The sequence below is a fragment of the Harpia harpyja genome, chromosome 2 (assembly GCF_026419915.1).
Source record: "Harpia harpyja isolate bHarHar1 chromosome 2, bHarHar1 primary haplotype, whole genome shotgun sequence".
Lineage (NCBI taxonomy): Eukaryota > Metazoa > Chordata > Aves > Accipitriformes > Accipitridae > Harpia > Harpia harpyja.
In genome coordinates, this window is record NC_068941.1 from 54224379 (window position 1) to 54248820 (window position 24442).

Here is a 24442-nt window from a genome sequence, read left to right on the forward strand (position 1 = left end):
TCATCACCTTCTCCTTACCTATAAGCTAAAGCCATACCCCTGAGCTATTTGCCAGTGTTCCGCCAAACTGCAGCTTCTCACTGGCAGCACTTCCTCTTCCTTAAACCACTGCTTCAGACTTGCAACTCCTTGAGAGCAGCTGCCAGAAAAGCTCAGGCCCAGATATCCCCAATTTGGCAATCTACTGCTGTCTCTTCATTTCAAAAGCCTGCTTCATGTCATTTCTTTGCATGCACCTTATTACCACTACATTTATAGACTACTCTTTCATACTCTAGTAATTGGGACATGCATTCCTTTTCTCCTGTTTGAGAAACTGGGACATGCATTCCTTTTCTCCATTTGAGAAACAATTCTTAACTTCTAATCACTACATTTATAGAATATTAATCGTGAGAAATTGAAAAAAAATTGGTAGGAAGAAGAGTGTGCTGGTGGGAAAGTGGAGCAGGAGCACGGATTTTCAAGTGTTGCCCACAATTCTTTGTGGAAATGCTTTGCAAAAGGCTTTTACAACACACCTTGAGCTCCTCATCAATCCTACCTCAGGCCTGCTTGGAACAAAGACCCAAACCCACAAGAATCAATTCAAACTGTTCTTCTTCCATGCAACTTGAAATATATAGACATAGCTGAGTCATTGCTAATAATTGGGTTGTGGGTGGAGGTTTGTTTTGTTTTGTTTGTTTGTTTTTTAAAAAGATCCATTTGTCCATATCTACATTCCTTTTTCCCTGTAGCCTCAATCTCTTTCAGCCACCTGAATGTTTTTGTATTTTTGTACCCCATGCACTACCACCCAACAAACTCTAAGTCTGTTTCTTAATATGCCTCTTTGACCAATCTAATTTTGTTCAGTCTGGCATAGGAAAAACAAAGGGGAAATAAAGTAACAAAATCAGCTCCAACTGATCTCTTTCCAGCTCCCCAACCCCATACTTTCAACCTTGCATGATGTTGAGAGCCAGATGATAACAAGCTTACTAAAAATAGAGAACACTTCCCTAGACACACAACCATACTTGTGGCTCTCAACTCAAGAAAGTTGTTCTTGCCTGATTAGATTGGCTTATTAAGTGATAGAAAGCTTGTTGGGCTAGTCCTATCTGCCTCTGACACTCCTCAGAGCTCACCAGAGTACATTTAGAAGTTTGCCCTTCCTTACAGATTAGAATTCACACACCTTGCATGCAGTATTTTGCTCTCCTACACAGTCCTCCGGGAAAAATAACTATCCAAAACCCAAGCTCAAAAGCATCTGAAAGAAATGCCATCAGCTATGATACTTCAGACCATCATTTGCTAAAACCAGCAAGATTTGGGAAGAGCAGATGAGTAAGAGCATCGGTAGCAAATAGGTATTATAAAACTAGTAAACCACCATATTTTCCAAAGTTCTTTGAAGCCAGGAAGTTTTAAATAAATTCCTTGTAAAGTGAACTTACATTTTATCAATTCCGAGAACTTGGCAGCACCTCGCTGTGCCAGATGAGGTCACAAATCAATCTCAAAACACCTCTAACAAAGTATAAATACCATAGCAGAGTATATCTAAGTCACACTAACATGTCTGGCTGGCATAACTACAATAGCAAAGTTGATAAGGTACCAACCAGCTTATCCACAGCATTCTTTTCATGAAGAGGTCATTTCTTCTTTTGTGCTAGGAAGTGAAACAATGCCAAAGCATTCCAGAACTGCTTAAACAAATAACAGCAGCATCTACTTCCGGTTAGATGTTAACAGTTTGTACTTTTTTGGTAGCTTATTTGTTTTCTTTAGAGTGTAACATAACACATTAGGAACTTTAGCAGATCACCTGCCAAATATATCCTTTATCCTAGGAACTGAATCAACTTTTTGTGACAAGACTTCTAGATTCCAATTGCCTTCTAGCTTGAGCCATGATTGCACTTCTTCACTTAACATTCACTTTGCTTTTTCCTTAAGGGATTTTCAACTCTCAATTTTTGGTCTCGAACAGCGTTATAGCAGTATGTATAAAATTATGAAACAGGATTATTTTTAAAAGTCTGCTGCCAGTTTTCAATCAAGTACCCCACTTACATTTAAGGAGATTATTTCTCATAGAAACTTAAACTAGACTTAGCACTAAAGAGGGGAAAGCTGAAACATTCAAATAGGAATGTGATCCTTCCCCTCTGTGCAGTGCTGGTGAGGCCACACCTACAGTGCTATTGCACCGTGTCCAGTTCTGGGCTTCCCCAGTACAAAAGGCACTGACATACTAGAAAGTCGAGTGAAGGGGCACAAAGATGACTATGGGACTGAAGCATCTCTCCTATGAGGAACAGCTAGAGAGAGCTGGGACTGCTTAGCCCAGAGAAAGCTTGGGGGGATCTCATTGATGTGTACACATACCTGAAGGAAAGGCATAAAGAAGACTGAGCCAGGTTACTTCCAGTGGTGCCCAGTGACAGGACCAGAGACAGTGGGCACAAACTGAAACACGGCACAGTCTGTCTGAACATCAGAAAACACTTTTTTAATGTGAGGGTAACTGAGCACTGCTACAGGTTGCTCAGAGAGGTTGTGGAGTCTCCATCATAGGAGATATTGAAAAGCCTTCTGGACATCATCCTGGACAATTGGCTCTAGCTGGCCCTGCCTGAGCAGGGGGGTTGGCCCAGACAATCTCCAGAGGTCCCTTCCAACCTCAATCGTTCTGTGATACAACAAAAAACAATTACCCAAGTTTTTGCTTTTCAATTAATATTGGTATTTATTTCTCTCTGGCACAAAAACTTGGATCTTTAATTTCTCCAAATAGACTCAGACTCAGATCAGCAGAAACACAAAAGGCAGTGTCAGTATCTCCAATATGAGAATGTTCAGCTACTACAATCTCCTACGTTCGGACACTACAATCTCCTAGCATTTAACTTGGAGGTAGCAGTGAAGAGTTTGCTCAGCACCACTTTCTGAAATGAGCCACAGATATAGTGTGGGAGGAAAAGAACAACTGTATTCACACACAAGAGGAAAGAAAACAAGACAACTCAAATGTATTCAAGATTTAGAAGCTCATAACACTGATGTTTCCATAGTAACTAATATACTCCAAAGCAGGGAAAAAACAGTGAGGATTTTAAAGCACAGCACCACGTACAGATTAAAAGCAGATACTGCCTACCAACTGATGATCTCAGGTTTGGACTGATGAATTTACACAGTTTATCACAAGAAGTATCACTTGTTGAAGACTCAAGATCCAATGAAACTACCCTACTAACAAGAGTGAAAGAGTAAGAACCACACAGTAAAACACCACCGGTACTTGACAGCCTGTGCCTCATGCACTCACCACTCACTGTTAAAGGTGGTGTCCAATGCTACCTCCCTCCTTGGTCAGAATAAATAACCTATGTGACCTCAAGGAAAAACAGGATACAGTAGATAAAAAGCATCATGCATTGCACTAAGCTGAATCATATGATCCTATTGGTTTGCAATGCTTACCTTTTTATAACTTCCTTGTCCAGGCAGCAGCTGAGAGAGTTGATATAATTGGCCTTTCCATAAAAAATACAAACAAAGGAGAGGATTTATACTTACTAAGCTCAGGGAAGACAAAGGAAGACAATATCCGTTCTAGAAATAATATTTAGTATTGGAAAAATGCTTGGTACAGAGAAGATGGAACTATAATTTTGCTGGATCAAGGTCTTAATTGGTCTCTTTCACAGTAAAGTGACAGACATATGACCCCAACTGTTTTAATATCCAGTTGAACCACTCCCCCTGAAAAACTAAACCCCTGTATACAATTCTCCCATTTATCACCATTTCTGAGAAATGAAACAACATAAGCTTATAATTTAAGTGCTGCCCAGACTCAATAAATGGCTTTTCCACAAAGGCAGAAAAACGTTATGAACTGTAGATTTCTATACTACATCAGGCTACATCTGATTGTCCTGGTTTCAGCTGGGATAGAGTTAACTGTCTTCCTAGTAGCTGGTACAGTGCTGTGTTTTGAGTTCAGTATGCGAAGAATGTTGATAACACTGATGTCTTCAGTTGTTGGTCAGTAGTGTTTAGACTAATGTCAAGGATTTTTCAGCTTCTCATGCCCAGCCAGCGAGAAAGCTGGAGGGGCACAAGAAGTTGGCACAGGACACAGCCAGGGCACCTGACCCAAACTGGCCAACGGTGTATTCTATACCATGTGACATCCCATCCAGTATAGGAACGGGGAAGTGGGGGGGCAGGGATTCGCCGCTCGGGGACTGGCTGGGTGTCGGTCGGCGGGTGGTGAGCAATTGCACTGCGCATCATTTGTACATTGCAATCCTTTCATTATTGCTGTTGTCATTTTATTAGTGTTATCATTATCATTATTAGCTTCTTCTTTTCTGTTCTATTAAACCGTTCTTATCTCAACCCATGGGTTTTGCTTCTTTTCCCGATTTTCTCCCCCATCCCACTGGGTGGGGGGGAGTGAGTGAGCGGCTGCGTGGTGTTTAGTTGCTGGCTGGGGTTAAACCACGACACTGATGCATAGTACAACTTAAGAATTTTCAACTGCATAAAAGTTACTTGGGAAACAAAATCCAATTTCAAGTTATTGAGCCACTCAGTACAGCTGTATGCATCAAGTTTCATCCTCACACATGGCAAGGGACATGGCCAAAGGAATTTAGAATCACAAGTGCCAGACTTCTACCCTTTGCAACTGACTTTTTAAAGAATAGGATTGCAGAGACTTTCTTGCTTATCATGAAAAGGAAACATCATGGAAAGATCGGTCTGAAGCTAAAGTTTCAGAAGGGTGTTAACAACACTCTTCGGATCTTCAGAGCTACCCAGTTAATGCCTATGAAATGAAATAAGTTTTATATACTATTTTCAAATATTTGGTTTGGTGTAATAGTAATTTTCAAGTGTTCTGCCAATAATCAACAGAGAAAGTCAACATCTACCCAAGACCACTTCAGCTGATTTGTTCCTCATCTGGAATTTCTTTCAAGTACCTTCTCCTTTTAGAAATCAGTACCCTAACAATCATGCAAGAGGTAGAACACCTAAAACTCAAAATCTACAGTAATTTCCCAGCTGATATAATTCAGTACTCAAATTATGCAGAAAATTCTGGCACTGGGCTGCTAATTTTACTTACATCACCAGAACAAAAGAAGGAAAAGCATGATTTCCCCCCCAATGGAGGAAAGGATGTAGGTGGGGAGTATAATTGACACTAATTATTTGTAGGAAAGGTCAGGGTTACCTTCTACCAACTGCATGAGGCAGCTGATTATCTGTCATACCTCTGAAGCATAGTCACGAAACCATCAGTGACTAAAGGACAAACAGGCCTTGGCTAGCAATCAAACTTGGCAACATTCAAAAACACAGCACAGCAGATGTCTTTTTAAAATAGGTAAATTGTAAGACATTAGATAGCGTAACACTATGTATCTCCAATGCTGAAAAAAACTTCAGTAAAGATTACTGTTTAAGTACCTAATAGGTGACTTGGTAGTATGATCTTCTCTGCATTTGAAGAGCTAAAAAAGAACACCTACATCACAAAATTCCAACTCCGTTTTGAACTGCCTCAGAAAGCCTTCAGTTTCTTCATGACATATTTTAAATTTTTTGATACAATAAACCTCATTTTGAGCAAAACCTGCACATAGAAAGTATAAGACTGGAAAACTGAGAACAGATTGTGTATTTTAAAGACTAGAGTACCTCAACAATTTGGAAATTTGCTTGTCAGAGTCTCAGGAAACACCCCTTTAAAAGATGAAAACTGTCATACCATATTATTATTGTTGCTGAAAAACTCAAACTGAGATCTGATACATCTTGTTTGATAACTGACTTGTTAACAGGATACTCAGTGTTCCAAGAAAAAAAAAAAAGTTTGTTAATTAGTATGTCCCTTGAGAATTTTGCTGTGCATTAAGTGAAATGAAAAATTCCAACCATGAAATCCACTTACTGGCTTTCCAGAAAGTGGAATTTACAGGGATGAGGCAACTCAATTCCAAATAGCATTGGTTTCAATTTTCATCTCAGAAGTATGAGAATGGAAGAAATCTATATGCCCATGTATCCCTACTAAACAAGGTAGCTTTTTCTAACAAAATCCTTAAATGAAACAGTGTAAGAAATTTAGTGGGATTTCTCTTTATGTAATTTTGGACATACACTTTATAACCACTGGAAAACAAATTTTTATTTTGCAGTTTTCTAGTCAGTTATTAAGGTACTGCAGAAAGATTACATATAGACTTAATTTTGTTTTGGAGCATAAACAGTCAATTTGCAGTTACGCTAGGCAGTTCTGCAGCAGTCAGTTTAAATGCTGTCAGCTCTGGCTTTTGCCTACACATACATTCAGTACTCAAACAATACTGAGAGACTGCAGTGGTGAATCCTGACACCACCACTCTTCTTGATGCTGAGTGGTGTGTCCAGGGGATTATAACAGCCATCTAGGCATTTCCATTCTCTGAAATTCTTTAAGTAATACCACAAAATTTTCATGCCAGAGTAGCAGTTCTGAGGAAAATTTCTAGTTCCCTCAAATGTTTTAGGGTCATGTTTCTAAAAATGCATTTTGCTAGGGAAAAATCAAAGGCTTGGGCCCTCCAGACAATGAAGATAGTTTTGATTAGTAAGACTTCAGGCTAGCAAAACAGGGATAAAAAGAATTATGCAGACTAGTAGTTGTGGTATGTAACAGTTGTCAGCTTTCCTTCCTTTCTTGCCCAAGTACACTGCGTAATTGCACTGTTAAAGCTTCACAAAGCACACTGAACTCCAGCTCCCGTTTTTGTAGAAGTTAGTAAGCAGCAGTTTGCAAAATGATACTCCTGAAACAAAACACTAAATCTTTTCTTAGTTCTCCTCAGCAGACACTCAAAGATAATTGTGAATTTTTAAGTGCAAATCTCGATAAATGCAACAAGCAAACTGGAAAAAACCCCAAACTATACTACTTCTAATTTATAACTGACCACCTTTGCCTACAGTATTTTCGTTGCTTTCAGAAGCTACAGCACTCTCATGCTTATTAAGTAGAGTAACTACTTTTAATTGCAGTGCAACAATGTTAAAGGTTAAAAGGCCGAAAGGTTAACAAACCTTTCTGGCTCTGACTATAGGACAGTAGCACAGCATACACTACTGTTTTGTGACGGGTCTAACTTTACCCATAAAAATTTGAAATTGGCAATGACTTATCTGGTTTCCATTGAGTGTATCTGAACAAGGAGGAAGTTATTACACGTCCTCTTCACAGGGGGTCACAAAACAGGACAAGGAAGATTAAAATCTTGGTATCCTTTCTGGATAGCTTATCTTTCATTCCGGAACAGAGAGAAAGAGATGTCTCAGTGCCAAAAATGAACAGAGAAGCTTGACTTTAAGTTTTATGGCAAGAGATAACAATCAGGATGAAGATATGACATTTCTATGACATTTCTTAAATTGCAAAGCCAGCTGTTAAGTATGCAATTCACCAGAGCCAGGCTAAACTTAGTAGTACTCAATTTACCAATCCCATGTAAGGGTTTCACTAGATGTGAAAATACATGCTGTATGAATGTATCTACAACATAGTTATACCTTAACATCATTTTCAGACTAGCTACCAATGTCTGAGACTCAATTCTAACATGCATTCAGCCTGTTTTTGCAGCTAGCTAGCTAATATTAATACAGCTCAAGATTTCTAGAGCTAGAGTTTTTCAGTAACTTCAAAATACCTGAAGCTGAAAAAAATTTAAGCAATGTTAGCACAACGGAGAAGCACTTCAAAGACAACAAATACTACCACTTTTGAGGTAGGTAAGCAAGCATAGACGAGCAATTTGCCCCAAATCATCTTATGGGTCAATGACAGCCACATTAAGAAATCTCAGCATCCTGCATCTTTCACCATTTTTCTGTCCACCTCCCCAGATAGTCCCTGCAATCTGGTATTATACCAGTGCCAACCTCAGGTCCCTTCATCAGTCTACACAGTGAGATACATGACTTGCACTATTACCTCTTCTAGTCAGCAGACCTCTCCATCCTGGCCAAGGCCTTAATAGTCCCAGTTGCTTGCCTCTAAAACCACCACTGCTTCCAGTAGCAGCTCTTTACATTTTAACTTCCCACCTCAAAACCCTGATGTACAGTCAATAAACCCGACTTTATATTAAACATGACTAAAGTAAGCAACAGACAGGAGAAATCTTATTACATTTTAGTGCAGAGAAGAATTCAAAATATTTTTCCTCCCTTTTAATTATTAGAGTTATCAGAAAGCTTGATGACTTATCTCTTCCTGCTCTTCCTCCCAGTGGTATATTTTTTTATTTAGAGAAACTCTGAATACACTATCATGTTTATGAGTACCAAGGGTTTTTTTCATTGGCCAACGTCAAAACTGAATAAATGTCCAAGCTTCTGAATGAAACAAGAGCTTAGAGTTTTGAAAATGTGTAGGAGACAGAACTATAGTATTTCCAATCTACTGGTCCAAACTGAAACAGAATTCAGTTTCACAGTTAGAAGCACATAGCCAGTTTGCATTTACACAGTTACCTATAGGCTGCACTCCCAATTCTCATTCCAATGTGCAATCCTCAAACTACCAGATCCTTGAATTTGGAGTCAGAATATAGAAGGAAAACATAGGTCACATTATCTCTCTCCTCTAACCTGTACAAGTCCTTTTCCCATGCACAGAAAACAGGAACCACTTATTTCCTCCACCCCTTCTCAGCATCCCAGAAGGGAGAAGAAGGGCATGGTACAGTGACTGCTCACCTTGAATTTGGCACCAGGGTGCAAACCAAAATACTGACTTTTCTGTTAATGGCAGCAACAAAGAACATGACTGTACTCCATCACACTGCCACTTTTTCACTGCAAAGGCACAAGTAATTACCAAGTTAAGAGTAGGTCAGCCATATTACAGCTTTAGGACTTGAACCACAGCTGTATGGTTCCATATCATTTACTGTTACACCAGGAAAGCCCTAAAGGTTGGTGACCACAGCCAGAGCCACTCTTGAAGAAAGCAGCCTAGCGTTCAGGATGCACATGTTCTACCCAGATTTATTCATCTATTCCCACTTATTAAACACTGCTCTATCAAATTGGTCCAAGCCAGGCTAGATTACCTGATATATGTGCATTTACAGAACAGTAACGCTGACACAGAAGGCCTGTAGTGTTATCTTATTTCTCAGAGTTTATCCAGAACTTATTTGCAAATTAAAAGATCTAGTTACAACCATGTGAAACAAGCTATAACAGTTCAGAAAAACTAAAACACTCTTCTGCTTTTAAAAAACTATTTTGTAACCTTGCTGGTGCAGAGTGGCCATGGCTTTGTCAGACTAAAAAGATTGTGGTAGAAGTTGAAATTTCCCCCCATACCTAGCATTCACAACTAGAACAATCAATACACAATTGGAAAAGCAAGACTTCATAGTGCTATGAAGAATGAGGGATGCAATATATAGGAAAATAAAATTCGAGAATGAAAATTTTATTGCCTATGGAATGACTTGCAGGCTTTGAATAAAGACAAACCTCAGTTGCCTGTTTACATGTTGTTTTTCATCACACAATTTACTTTTAAGAACTGTGATATCAAGAAAATAAGTGGCAGTGAATAAGTCTTAAGAAAACACACACAAAAAAGAATTTCCATTTCATCCATTGTTCAGTATATTTTTATAGACTGCAATGAAAAAACACATTCCACAGCCAATCATTTTCAGTGCTTCTGCACCAGAAGTTCACTCACAGCTAATTACTAATAGAGTTTATTTTTAACAAGTATTTGAGGTATACCTTGAGGTACACGTGAAGTTTTTGTTCTGACTGTAATCATGGAGTCCCCAAAATAAACATAGGTGAATCCATTTTTTTTTTTATTGAAAGGAAAAGAATTTCTTTTTATTAAAAGGAAAAAAATATGAAAAGCATGATGCACAGCATAGAGAAGAATCTTAAAAGTGATAGTATGCTGATGATTCTTTTTCCCCTATGAGAAAAGCATTTTCCAAGAGCCTGTGGGAGGTAGATATTCACTGTATAAAGCTGAAAATTTCCCTCTTTCAGATTTAGAATTTAGGCAGAAGTTAGAAATTTAGGGTGGGGGCGGGGAACAGAATCATTCCAAAGCTGCACACTGCCATCAGGCCCTTAATTTAAGTAAGTCTTCCTACTGAAATAAAAATTTAAAGCAGCAAAGGTTTACAGGGTACCTTGTTAGATAATCAGACAGGCTTGGTTTTGGCTTTTTTAAATTTTGATTTCTTCTTGTTTTCCCAAACTTTTCATTAAATCCCTTAAGCTCTAGTCATTTGATCTCCTGAATAATAATAAAATTAATTTTCAAAGTGCTGAGAAACCCCAGGACAACATTCAGTAATTACATAGCTAAATTTTAAACAGTAAACCCTTTTACTACTTCATAGACATTTATTTTCCAAAGAAGTATCTACAGTTAGTAAATGAACAGGTGAACATACATGTCTCACTATAAAGTGACATGAAAAAATTTAAGTGATGTAGAAGAGGCCATGATTTTCAGGATTCTCCTCCAGTTTTTTGTATTTTGCTTTACATTTTATATACCTGTATTAATGAGAGCTGGTGGCAGAAATAGGTGAAGTGATAGAGACAGAATTCTGCTACACTGATAGTCATATCTGATGTATGTATTAAAATGAAGGTCAAGACCTTATGCATTATAGATGTTTTCATAAGGCATCAGGATTTGTGTTCCAAGAGTACTATAAGTGCGACCTCTGTTCAACTAGAGTAGCTGTGTGAACTTTCACAGCTCATGCTAAAAACTTTTAAACATAATTAGCAGCTATAATTAAATTACTGATTAACAACTCTGAACAGAGCAGTTACTCTGACTCTGGACAGTTAACACCTTTCAAGTGAATACAAGGTGGTATATGTATATTCTCAGGCTCCAAATAAAACTTGATCTAGTGTTCCATACTGATGCAAGGTAATTTTCAAAATACTGAGAACTTACACTTATCTCTTGTGCAGTAAATGAAAACCTAAGTTTACAAGAGAGCTGACTATCTTTGAGGCAGTTGCAAGCATTTTGCCAGAGGATCCTCTAGACTATTGCACTACAGTTACCAGGACTCTTTCACTTCTACCATGGAGCATGTAAACTGTTACGGATAAAGCCACATCAAAATGGTTTGTTGTCTATGGATTAGCCATAACTTATCACACCGCACAGGTAAATGATAGGAGAAAGATCATGTACCAAACAACTAGATTAAGTTGAAGATAAATTCTGTTGGGAAGAAATAAAGCTTTTTGTCTCAGATGCAGTCACAGGAAGACCAAGGTAATCACTGTATTTCCTAATATGAGCTCTTTGCTCCTTATTACCTGAATAGGAACTGCTAGCATCAGACCCTACACAAAATGCGTGGAGCGTGAATATAGCCATTCCACCTCTCCTCTTTCATATTCTACCAATAACATGACTGTGCCCTAGGTTCCACCAGCAGGACCCCAGTGACCAAGCCTGCCTACAGGCATCTGCTTTGAGAACTTAAAGATATACATTTCAGTAATGTATACATTTTGAGAACACTGCTGAGAGTAAAAAACTTGCAGAAACACAGCACCTAGCTGTCCTTCTACCACTTCCAGTGAGAGCTGGAAAATATTCAGAGCTAGTTTCTTGGCTTAAGGAGTCCAACAGGCATTCTACAACAAGGGAATAAAGTTTGAGTGATAATGTATGCCTTCCTTGCAAGGAACTCTGAACCTATTACTGTGGTCCTTGAACAAACGGAAAGCTCTTATGTTTAGAAGGTTAAATGACAGCAGCATGAAATTTATTGATAAACACAAGGAATTTTCAAGGAAGCCCAAAGTCTGTTGAATAAAATTCCAAGTTTTTGAAGAGCTACCTTTACTGAATAATTTATTTTCTTATCACTTACTGTAGCTTGCCCCACACTGATGTTCTTTTAGAACATGGGCTGTTTAAGAAAAGCACCCATTCATTACTAGCCACATCCTGAGGAACATGTGTCCATCACATCTGCTGAGCTAAAAGATGACACTGCTCTCAAGCACTCAGACTCTAGTGATAGCTACTTCTTTAAAGATTTTCCTACCTTTTCCTCTTGAAATCCTTCTGCAGTCAGAACTTAGTTTCAAAACTTTATAGCACTTTTGCTGCCAGAATTAGAAGCATTCAAAAACACTCAGGCAGTTTATGCTGATAATACTACCATAAAAACACTAAACCAAATGTATAGTCTCATCTTTGATATTTGGAATACTACAAAGAGAAATCATAGTCAGAAGTGTAGTTTTTTTGATTGGTCATCAGTTATGTCACCTGTTCAGTAAGTTATATAATCACATACTGTACATTCCAAAGGAATGAGCAGACTCCCAGATTTTTAGAAGAAAAGTTACAATTTCACACTTTGTCAATGATTTAGCATTCATTGAAGGTCTATAAACAAAGTGATATGTACATTTCTGAGACTCATCAGCTTGATTTATATAAAGTCTGTTTAAAGACTGGCTTGCTAAGAGCATACTTTAGAAGAGAACAGAAAAACAATTCAGCCTCCTTTACTGCTAGGGCTCCCACCTACAGGAGATGCCAGAATTAGCACTAACATTTGGTTAAGTGGTAGGTAGGTAGGAGCCCTAACTGGGTAAGTAGCTAGATCAGTGTATAGAAAACTGTATGATGAGAAGTCAGTGTTTGGTGTGCTAAACACAAAAGGACCTATTCTGAACTTCTGCAAAAGCCTTACACTAGTTTTAGTGCCTTCAAGTTTCACACACTTCAGAATTGTGTTGATGTTTATCATTAACCTCTCACAAAATTCCTCTCAGCACCATTTTAGCAAGAGAAATCAGTGTTTCCTTTTACACTCACCTGTAAGTCTTCTGGTTACCGTAAAAGGGTAGCATCATATTTGCCTTTCATAATTTCATGCTGATTTACATATCACTATGAGGATGCTCAGACTACAGCTGAACAGCTGATGCAGTTAAGATTCCTTCTGCCAGTTATTAGAAGCTATTGAAGAGTCTCTGCTCTCCTTAATGGCATCTTCCTATAGCAAATTGATGGTCAAAAGTAAATTAAATGCAGAAAAGCACTTTAAAAAGAAGCTTAGCCTTAACAAAATCTTCTCATAGTGCCCTCATCTGTTTTAACAAGAATTTGTTCCATCCTAATAAACTGTCTATAAAGTTATATTCTCACATTTTTAGCACCTCAAAGCTTGCAGCAAATACAGAAGTATAACCAGATCTCTTACCAATCTGACAAGTCTTGCCTGTTGGTTTGGGTTTTTTTTTTTTTGTTAGGACGGGGAGCGAAACAGGACCAGACGGACTTCAGAGTAGGAGTCAACCTGAAGAACTAGTAGTAACAGCACACTAACCTTTCCCCATCTATGTCAACTTAAACTAAGCTAATAGCAGTCAAGAGACAGTACTTCTAAGATCTCTAAAGCTAGTTACCTGTTTTGAAGGAGTTATCCAGATCAAAATGTACCAATTCTGAAATTTCCCTTTACAAATAAATTTGTCCCGTCTTTTCCCTCTCAGGGGAGCTCTGCTATCCTTGAAAGCAGTAGTGCTTCTCTTGCCTGCACTATATATGGTCTGTGGAGAGAAGTGAAAATACTGGTGGTATTTTTGGTCACGTTGTCTGTATTGGATCTGTCTCACTTACTTTTAAGTGTTCTGAAAAAATAATGAGTGCAGATTTTTTTTCTAAAGAAGTTGTACACAGCCTTATTATGACACTCTCCAATGATTTTTTTTTTAAATCAGATTATCATCCTATTCTAGTTATTTGGTTGTATAAGGTAAGACAAACAAAGCACAGGGTGACGACTTCTTGCACTGCTGTTAATTTTAACCACCATATCAATTATCAGCTGCCATTCAAGTTAATCAAGGGATTCCATTATTATTATCATCAGGTTAAGAGAATGAGATCATTAGCACTAGTCAAGCTATAAAAAGCTGTGGCATAACTGAAAGCTGATGCAATCCTAAAACATACTTAGAAATAAGTTTGCCTTTTCCCAAACAGATAATTTAATTCTCTTAAATATCATTACATACACTTTTGAAACAGTTACAGTTTCATTAAAAAAATCTGGATTATTAATACAATGAAAAGCATTCACTGGGTACCCAGCATTCATAATGGTAATGTTCTACAGGTGGGAGTTATGAAAAATACTTGCAGAAGTAATATTGTAAGCTTCTATTTTTATTCTGGATCACTTCCACCACGTTTTACCAGTACATCTGTTTTCCAAAATGCTAGGTCTTATGCCATAATAAGATTGAAAGCTACAGTTATGGTCAAACGGATTTACATCATCACAGAAAACATCCTACAGGTCAAATACCATCCCCGCTCCTATCTGTGCAAAATCACTGTCCTTAGCCAGTGCAAGCATTTACCCTTTTTCTCAATAGTATATAACCAGAGGTACAATTTAAAGTAGTGGGGTTGGCCAAGGTATTACTACAGTTGAATACATCAATTGACTTCAGATGCAGAAAAAAATTCACTCCCTCACAACACTCATAGCTCAAGAACAACTGTAAATGGGGAGAGTATTTAATCTGTATAAAAATTGCGTATTAAGTCTTTGTTGTAAAAAAAGGATGCCATTGCACTCCGTAGTGTATGAATACATAAACTATCTGAAAGAACTCTATCGAAATGTATTAATAAAGCAATGATGCCATGGACTGAAACATCACAAACCTAGATTAATTTGATCACTTTAAATCAGTGAGTTAATTTGGACTTGTATTTTTCACCACTTACCTGCTGCATAAGGAATCACCACTTCATTTTAGGGAGAGTTTGTACACTCAGAACGAGCTGAAAATGAACATTAAACTTCAGCTCTAAATTTAGTTCTTCTCTTTAAAGCAATTAACTCACTTTCTTGCTCCCCTACTCTTCTCAAGAGGTAGGATCCAAGCCTTAACAGAAGACAAATACATTTAGCTATAAATAATTACAGAGAATTTGAACTATAATTCTTTTTTTTTTTTCAGGTAGTACAGCAGCTGTTAAGGGTCAGAAAACTAAGATGCCACAAAGCTTTTACTATTACAATTTCTAGCTTCAGGGAACAGAATATGTTTGGGAAAGACTAGAAAAAAATCATTGATCTTTGAACAACTTTCAGCATAAAGGTAAGTCACCCCCTCACTGATTATTTCAGCCTAACCAGTCTTGAATCTGAATTAAAATATCTTAATCTGAAAGTTAAAAAGTACACGTAAAACATCACTAGAAAAAACCCTGAAGCGTGTAGCTAAACTTAGCCCTGCTTAACAGGAACACTTCTCAGGAGTTCTGTCTGTATTGCCAGTGTAAAGTAATAAAGCAACAACATGTCCCCTCCCATGAAAAGAAAGCTCCATCTTCTACAGACTTGAAAGCAACAGGATTCCCAGTATTATGATTACTGATACAGCCACACTGGTACAATCCATCACAAAGACATCTACTTATGATTTTTCATTAATAAATTTTATTGGCAAAAGCCATAAAAATTGGAAGAGCCTTTCCTCAGCTGGAAACTGCCCTGACCACAGATTCTTATCTCCACTCATGTAATTGGATTACTGAAGTCATAGTTTATGACATGTAGCTCTAACCAGTGATCATCATAAATCATGTCCAAGACGTCTTTATCTATGGCTTAGCATCGTAAACCAGAATACTGACACAGCAGCTGTTTAGCAGTTTCCTCAGTCAAGATGGATCATTGTGGCTCCCCTCCAAAAATGCTAATATTTTAAGAACTTTATTATGAAGCATTTTCTAGTCAACCATAGCTGCTATTTCTAAGTTAGTCTCATCTCTGAGGTACATTTACAAACAAGCTTCAGCCCTCAGCAAGCTTCTAGTGCTGAGAGATTAAGCTGGAAATTAAGCAATCCTGAAGACTTTCAATGATCACTACCACACAATGACATTATACCATTCAAACCATATTTTTAAAAGAATATGCACATTTCAGAACATTGAAATACAAATATTTTAGTGCACTAAAATCTGTGTGTGTTTATGCTCAAGTGATGACTCACATGAACACAGATAGTGCCTATTTTGCCTTGCACAGCATCAGGCTATTTGGATGTTCGAGTTAAGACAAATATCCTTTATATCTAGTGAAGTTAACATCAATTGAGGGAAGTCAGCGTGTATAGAGAAATATCCAGCAACTTTGTAGGACTGAAATTTAACTGTGTAGGTCCAAAAGGTCCATAATCATGTCAGACCTTTTGACATACCAGCTTCTTTTCACTGTTTTATTTTGACTATGCAAAGTGTGTTGCATTTTCATGTGATAAATATTTAAGTGAGTAACTGACAACTGGTATTAGATGGCTTACTAAAAATTCTTATCTGTGTTAATCTGCATCCCTTAAACACAAAGGCAGCTTTTCTAGGGAGTATATCACTATGCTGGGCAAATCAGCATTCCTGGCTGAGTAGCTCATTCCTGCCATTCTCAGAAGCACAGTTTTTACAGAAGCAGTTCCAAGAATTAAGGCAAATGCATGCCAGGTTTCACAGCAGGTAGTCACTGGCATGGCAGCAACTCCACTTCTCTACTCCTGATTCTGAAAACACCACCCACATCTGAAAACCTGGGTGTATTTCTATGTGTGATTGCCTCAATGATAAAGTAAGAAATCCAATGAAGTTAGTTTGAGTAACAGAAGTGGGCTGCATTTTTTTCAGAAGGCCAAATTGCATTGTTGTTTCAGCTTTCATACATATTAAATCTTAATTCTCTTTACTTAGTTTTTGGATATGATATACAACATTCACTTGCACCAAAACAACAAGTTAGGTTTCAGGGACAAAACACATCACTACGCCAGCACACCCATTTTACTATCTGCTAGGTCCATCTCTATCGTTTCCTGTGGTGATACAAGATTTCTGTTTGCTTTTAGGTTTTGGCTGTTATTTTTATAGAGTGCGTAATCTCAAAAAGTACAACATTAAATTTACAGTCTCTGTCTTGAAAGTCATTAGACAAGAATGCATTATAACTGCCTACCAGCTCTACCATAACCAAATATACCTAGTATTCTTGCTAACATAATTTGAGATCAGCTTACTAAATGCAGTATTTCAATTTTAAAAGGAACTTTCTTAATTGCATTTTGTATCCCACTTCGACTTTTATTCTACTGTTGGTTCTTAATATGCTGAAGCCACTTAGATGTTAGCCACATGTTAAAGGAATACATACTGCACACAGATGTAAATTAGTCACCTACGGTATCTGTTGATTTCAGTGCACTCATTACTGTACCATAAATTTTAAGCTTAGAAATAAATATTAATACATGTTAATTTTCACCATTTACTTTGTTTATTTGGCTGAAAATGTTCTCTTCCAGATTGAAAGTCACAGGCTGGAGGATTCCACCAAAACTTGCATAAAAGCTTACTTTACATATTGGGCCCATAGGTAGCTAGACATGAGCACTGTAATCTTGCTAACTGTAAAGAACTCCACAGCTCAGGACCCTACCATGAGAACACAGATTCATGACATGCAAAAGTATCTACATCCTAGACTCTACACTGGAAAATATAGTAATGGTCTTCGCTATGACGGTGGATGAAAGAATTCATCTGCATTACAGCACAAGCATTGCTTTTCATAAAAACTGAAGAGAGTTACCAGATTTAAGCAGGTGTTTCATCATAAAGATGAAGCCTGCATCACTAGGATAAAATGGTCAGTTGAGTCTACAAGACAGAAAGCACTGCACTGGAAGTATTTAAGACGTTAAAGACAGCTTTTGTAAATTACCATTAAAATACATAAACATAACAAGCAAGGCTTTGAAAAATAACAAGGCTAACCTGGCGAAGTATATGGTTGCTGAGAATATGGCCAGTCAAAGCACAGAGATTGAAAGACACCTCAGTCTCCCTTCCCCTTGTCTTCTCAGTGGTATCCAGTGAGAGAATGATAAAGCAATAGACACAAATTGAAACACGGGGAATTCCATTTAAACAGAAGAAAACTTTGCTGTGATTGAACACTGGAGGAGGTTGTCCAGAGAGGCTGTGGAATCTCCAACCTTGCAGATGCTCAAAATCTGTCTGGACATGAATCTGAACAACCTGCTTTAGCTCAACCTGCTTTGAGCAGAGTGGATTGGACTAGACAGTCTCCAGAGATCCTTTTACATAAGTTATGTTGCAATTCTGTAATTCTTCAGGTTGGGTTACTGTAGCACTGCCAGAAAACAAACAGAAGTTACTTTGGCATTTGCTGTACTAATCAAGTTGTATGGAAAGTCCAATGCCCTGGAAAGCCCTGAATGACTGCTATCCCAACAACAGCAATAGCCTTAATGGACTGTCATTTTGTCAGGGCTAGCAAGATGGCAGACAAGGCCTGACAAAAAGCAGAGTGACTATATGTTGTTGACAGTAAAACAATTCCTCATTTCCTTTAAGAAGCTATCAACCAAGCAAGTCCAGCTAGTCAATATTAAAAGTTCATGACCTATGTTCTATGAAGAAAAAAAAGAAATAAACAAACAGGACCTACTAAACACTCAAGAAGCACTCCTGATTTTCCAAAACATGAATACCATTGTCCCATTATTTAGTGTTAAGCATTTTAAGACAACTGTTTTGAGATGTGGGCAAAGAAGAAATGCCCTTATATTTAAAGAAGCAGACAGCAGTTTAACCAAACTGATAACAAAGATAAAAACTAAATTCACTACATATTGCAGGTGGATATCTTAGTTGCCAAAGCAAGCATACATTCCACAGAAGTAATCTAGAAAAAGTAAGACTGCCTTCAATATTCCACAGAAGTCCTAGCCAGATTATCCTTTTGTGTAACCAGTTAATACAGTATTATGCAGTAAAAACTGCTTCTGTGAAGCTAACACTTTTTACACTTCTGTTTTTATTTACATTAGACAGAAAACCAAAGATAGGACTCTTTCAGAGAATTAAATGTTTGTAAAGCTTGACTATAGGTCAAAGTCAGGGGAAGCTTCAGACACTTCTCTCCACTTTCTACTAAACTACCCCAGTATTAACCACTTGTGCTGCTAACTTTTTTGTATCACAAAGTCAAGTTTTAAACACTTCTTGATTAATCTGCACAAGTACGTTAAAAGCCTTTTAAAAAGAACAACAAAAAATTGCAGTTCCTAGCATAGCAAATAGGATGTATCTAAGGGAAAAAAAAAAACCCTTAAGCGGTCATCTTATGTTGAAGCACTGCCTTTACTTTTTTTTTTTTAAATAATTCTGAACCTGAAGTACTAAAAAAATTAGATAAAAATTTGTGATCACATACATAGGGTGAAGCTTGATATTCAAATAAGCATTTTTGCCCTTCATAGTTGTTTTAAAACTATGATAGTAGGATACTTTAAGACACAACACAAGCAATAGGGTGCCATCCCACTTCCTTGCTCAGGAGGAAGGCATTCCAAGTAGTTTAGAAAAAGAAAGTGGAATTTGTGCTGTATGTTCAGACAGCAATTTCTAGCTCAGTGCAATCTTCACTTGGATTAATAGAAAGTAGTTTCTGAACTGTGATAATGTACAGGACACAAAGTTGTTGCTAAATGTCACCAGGGAAGACAGATGAAGTTGTACTGACCAAGTTTTAGGTGCAGGCACAGGAAGAGATGTTCAACGCATTTGAACAACCACAGTTAAAATCACCTTTCAGGCTAATTAATACCCAGTATAATTACAGAAAATGAAGGTATTTCCTCAGGAGAGGGATTCTTCGTTCTAGGATTATATTCCAGTTCAGAGGTAAATGGTTCATTAGGTCTTGTAACTGGTGTGACTCAAAAATAAAGAGCACAACCTTTAGAAACGTAGCCCTTCCTGAAGTATTCTTTTCTTCATGCTCATATGTATGCTCAAATGCTACTGGAAACTGGTAAAATGTCAATTATTACTCCTCAGGAAACCACATTTAATATTAAAGTCCCCATAAGTGACTCCTCAGTGTGAGAATAAGGCACATAAAGCATCTTCCATCATTTACACCCTTCCTGTTTTGTCACAATAGAGGTAACTACTCGGCTCAAGAGAAGATTTGGTCTGGTTACCTTAACCCAATTTAGGGAAGAAAAAGCAGAGTGAAAAACAAAAGAATGTCTGAATTCTAGAAACCAGAGACAGGAGATTTTTTCCTAAAGGGGCTTGAATGGTTTGTTTTCACTATGTTAAGGCTCTACAGAAATTTAGAATATGAGTGAAAGGCAAAAGATTTTTTTTGAACCTCAGGATTTTTTTTCTTGCTTTCCCCCCCCCAACTCCTAGACCCAAGCAAATATTTGGAAATTTCAAAATGGTCCTAGTGTTCTACGGTCAGTTGGCTGTTCACAGACCTTATCAAATACGTATGCCAGATAAGGTACCTTAAAACAGGGGTCACAAAAACAGGGTACTTGGGTACGAGAGATATGCCTTACCCTTGTGAAAAATCCTGATATACTTTGTTGCTACCAATTGCCACCAGCCCTTTGTCAGGAGAGAAAATATGCTTAGATTACATACTGCAAACCAGCACAAACTTACTCATGATCCAAGCTGTGAAAAAGAGCTCTGTGATTGGACTAGCATAATCTGAACCTAAGCTAATCAGATTCAGCCTCAGTGAGTTTTACTTGCTTAGGCTAGTGATAAACTAACCTGCTTATCTCACTGATGCTGTAAGACAGCTTGTACTACATGTCTGTCATTCCTTAAGAGCACAACTTGGGATTCATTACAAGTTCGTGACAAATGCTATATTGAGACGAAATGCGTGACACTGGATAACTAGATGCTTTCACTCAACAGCTTAATGATCTAAAATTACATATAAACTCAGTTCCTATGGTAAGTACATTGCAGAGTGACAGCCAACCTGGAAGTAAGTGTTCTCTAAGGAATCCCTACCAGAAGTAGCACTAAGATCACTCCAACCTGTGATCTGTGTATCACAGGGACCCAGTGGACTCACTTAAGACCAAACAACTGTTGTCAGTTCTCCACATAGAACTAGCAAGCCTTAAAGCAGTCAAAGGCTTCAATACATATCTGGTATCTTGTGCTATCCGGCTCCTTTTAATTAAAACAAAATACAACAAAAAGGAAGTATAACTTCAGAACTAATGATTCTACCAATAATTCTAGCTGCAGTGCTCAAAACTCAGTTTTACAAAGTAACTTTGTTTCTTAGGCTTTTGGAAGCTTTTCTAGGTCTCATTTTAAGCTTCACCACAAATGACAAAGGAAAAAATTGAATTTCTTTTCCAAGTCAACACTGGTATTCTTACAGTCACCACACATACAAACACGGAAACTTAAAAGAAAAAAATCTGAACACTAAGTTTCAGAAGAAAATCAGAGTTAGCACTAAACTAGGAAACGTAGAAAGGAGAGGTCTTAAAGTAATCAAAGGACTCTTCACAGAGCATAATGAACAAAATGAATAAAACTGCATCATACAATGGAATTGTCTCCAGATGTTGATAATTTGTAGAATTCAATATAATCAGACCTCATACATTAGGAGATGCCAGCTCAAGAGTAGAAAGTGATGACAGAGAAAACCTGCAAGGCATGACAGTACTTAAATCCCTCCCTATTTCATGCACCAGTATTTCCTTCCTAGCTGCTGGAGAAGCCTCAGAATCCACACAGGAATTACTGCTTATGCATAGGCTGTTACACTTCATCTTTAGGGAACTGAGAAACGCTTATTCTTTTCAGCACAGTCTAGGCGAAAACAACAGTTGGGAGTTAAAATTATTTTGCATAATTACTCAGTGGCAAAAATGAAAAATCTAGACTACCTTTCCTGGAAAAAGAGTGGGAACTCCGGTCCCTAAGAGCTCAACTTTAATGCATAAATAACTTAATAATTGGGTAAAGACACACTGTAATCAATAAACAAAAAAATAATTAGTAAGTTAAGTCAAACTATAGACTGGCTACATCAGAAACAATACATCTCCAGAATCCTGCCTACGGAAGTATGTAATGAAGAAATGAGTACCAGCACTTTCTAAGTGAAAAAAACTACAGCAGCATTTGTTTTTTCTGAATGATAGTGTAAATGGTGATTACGACTTACTATAAAAGCATAGTGCTAGACAACTAATCAGTAAGTCAGCATCCACTGGCTAGGAATGTTTTAGATATAACGCAGAGTTCATAAAAATATATTATACTTGACCGGAGCAGGAAGGAGTGAAGTGACATTTCTTTGGTAATCAGTCTGATTCATGTTACTATCAGGAGGAAAAAGTTTTTAAAGTCCTGAAAGACTTGAGTACAAACTTTGCACATAACTTTGCTAAATGTCCCAATGGATGTAAGGTGTTCCAAAACAGGTAATACCATTTGTGTCATTTTCTCATGTGCAACATGAACACACATCTCATTTGTATTTAAAAATGCAAATGGAAAAATCTCCAAACAAGAAGGGAAATAAAAAAAGCAGTGAGGCAAGACATATATGCAATGCAAAGATGTTGTAAAATTCCAGGCAGAAGTCCACCCTTTTAGAAAACGGAATTCTTTCTCTTGTCCCTGCTAGTCTTTTCCTTTAATTAAATGGCTGCTTTAGGGTGAGATTCAGATGATTTAATGTATTTGAGAACTACTAATACCTTTGGAAGCTATTCTAAGTGGTAAGTTTACAAATGTTTTCATATCAGAAATTGACTAGTACCACTGAAGGACAATCAGTTGTCAGGCAAGTTTTTAGGTTTATGAACCCAAATCAAATACATACTAAATCAAAATCAAAGTGGGAATAGAGCCATGGCAAGGAAGAATCTTTTACACTGAGTTCAATGAAAATGTACAATGACATTTGACCTATCCAAATGGATGCCCAAATAAATCCTAGAAATGTAGTAAATGGAAGCTACGTAAAAGGGTCAAGTAGTTGGCAGTGTATGATGACTGCTGAGTACTATTGTTCTGAGTTGTTCAAGTTCTTGAAGTATCTTTAGTGACTCAAATGTTTGTGTCCGGATTCTTTTGGACTGACAAACTGCATTTTCAGTACAGAGTACTTGAACGTGGAATGCACCCACTGAGGCTATTGCTTCTAAGTAAAGACATTTTTTCATTTTGTTTAAGAATGAAGTTTTAAGTATTCTTTTTACCTGCAAATATGCAGTTACAGCTCTAGGACTGAAAGAAATTTAATGCTTAAGAAGACAGACATCTGTTAGAATTAGTAAGTCAGAACCTTAATCAATGTATGCACTTCTGAAAGCTGCAGAGAAATAAGTTTCTCAAGAAGCCCTACTTAAACTGGCTAAAATTTGCTCCAGTCATTTAGATATTAAAAAATAAGTTGTTTAAATAAAAATATTTTTGGTTCTGTTTTAATCAGTCTTGATTAAAATTAAAACAACAAGTTTTGTAATGAATTATTTAATTTAGCATATATAAAAGACTAAGACAATTAGAAATTCAAATATAACTTGATTTAGTAGGTTAATGCTCCCCCATAAACAGACTTTCACACACACACTCCAAAGAAATAGCTATGGTCACAGTATTTCACTAGTCCAAACCCTTTTGTGGGCAGGGTGGGAGTATTTCACTAAGACAATTGGTTTTTTGCTGTTAGAGCCCAAAGATAAGAATTTCTGAAGTTGACCAGCAGGGTCACCTTACAGAAATCTATACCCAACTACATTTGTAAACATATAAATACCTTTAAAATTGTACTTTGTAAAATTAGGACCTACTTAAAGAGTGCAGTTGCTGTGCTGAGCACATTTGCTATATGGAAGATAAATTCAAATTATTTATTTATATTCACAGAACTCTAGAGTGATTCCAGGAGGAACCAACATAACTGGATCTGATATTTGTCTCAAGAGACACTAAAATGAATAGTTTAAAAATGGCTGACCATCACTGCATACAAATGCTTCAACTTAGTGTCTTCCTCAGAAGTGCTCTAAAAAAATTTAAGCTTGAACATACTCTTACCAGCTTGTCTATACTACAAGTCCTTAAAGATTATTGACCTTAGAGTTCATTCAGATTACCAAGTACTGAGAACATGCTTGCTATTGCACAAAACAAGTGATCCGTGCCCTCCCCAAGAGGCATGTAATGTAATTTAGATGACGTACTAACATAATACATCAAATACTACCATGTATTTTTGACAATGTATCACATTTTAAAGCTTGGTGCATAAAGACATAAATTCCATAATTGCCTTTAGAAACTGGAGGCAACACAGGCAGTAACTGCTTGAAATTCATATGCAACAAAATAGCTAGAAAAAGCAAGATGACATGATTTGAAAATATGAGCTCAAAGGAGCAGAAAACTAAAGAATGTTTTAATTAATTTCAT

The 24442-nt window shown here is 37.3% G+C and overlaps 1 protein-coding gene across 1 annotated transcript in view; it reads right to left on the reverse strand.

The window, feature by feature from the left end:
• SORBS2 (sorbin and SH3 domain containing 2) overlaps window positions 1-13706 on the reverse strand; it is a 190662-nt gene extending 176956 nt beyond the window's left edge. The window contains exons 1-2 of the mRNA XM_052779871.1: window positions 13519-13706; window positions 12926-13106 (exon numbers count right to left, since the gene is read on the reverse strand). The gene's annotated coding sequence lies outside the window, so the exon portion shown is untranslated. The remainder of the gene's footprint in view (window positions 1-12925; window positions 13107-13518) is intronic.
• Window positions 13707-24442: the final 10736 nt, after the last annotated feature.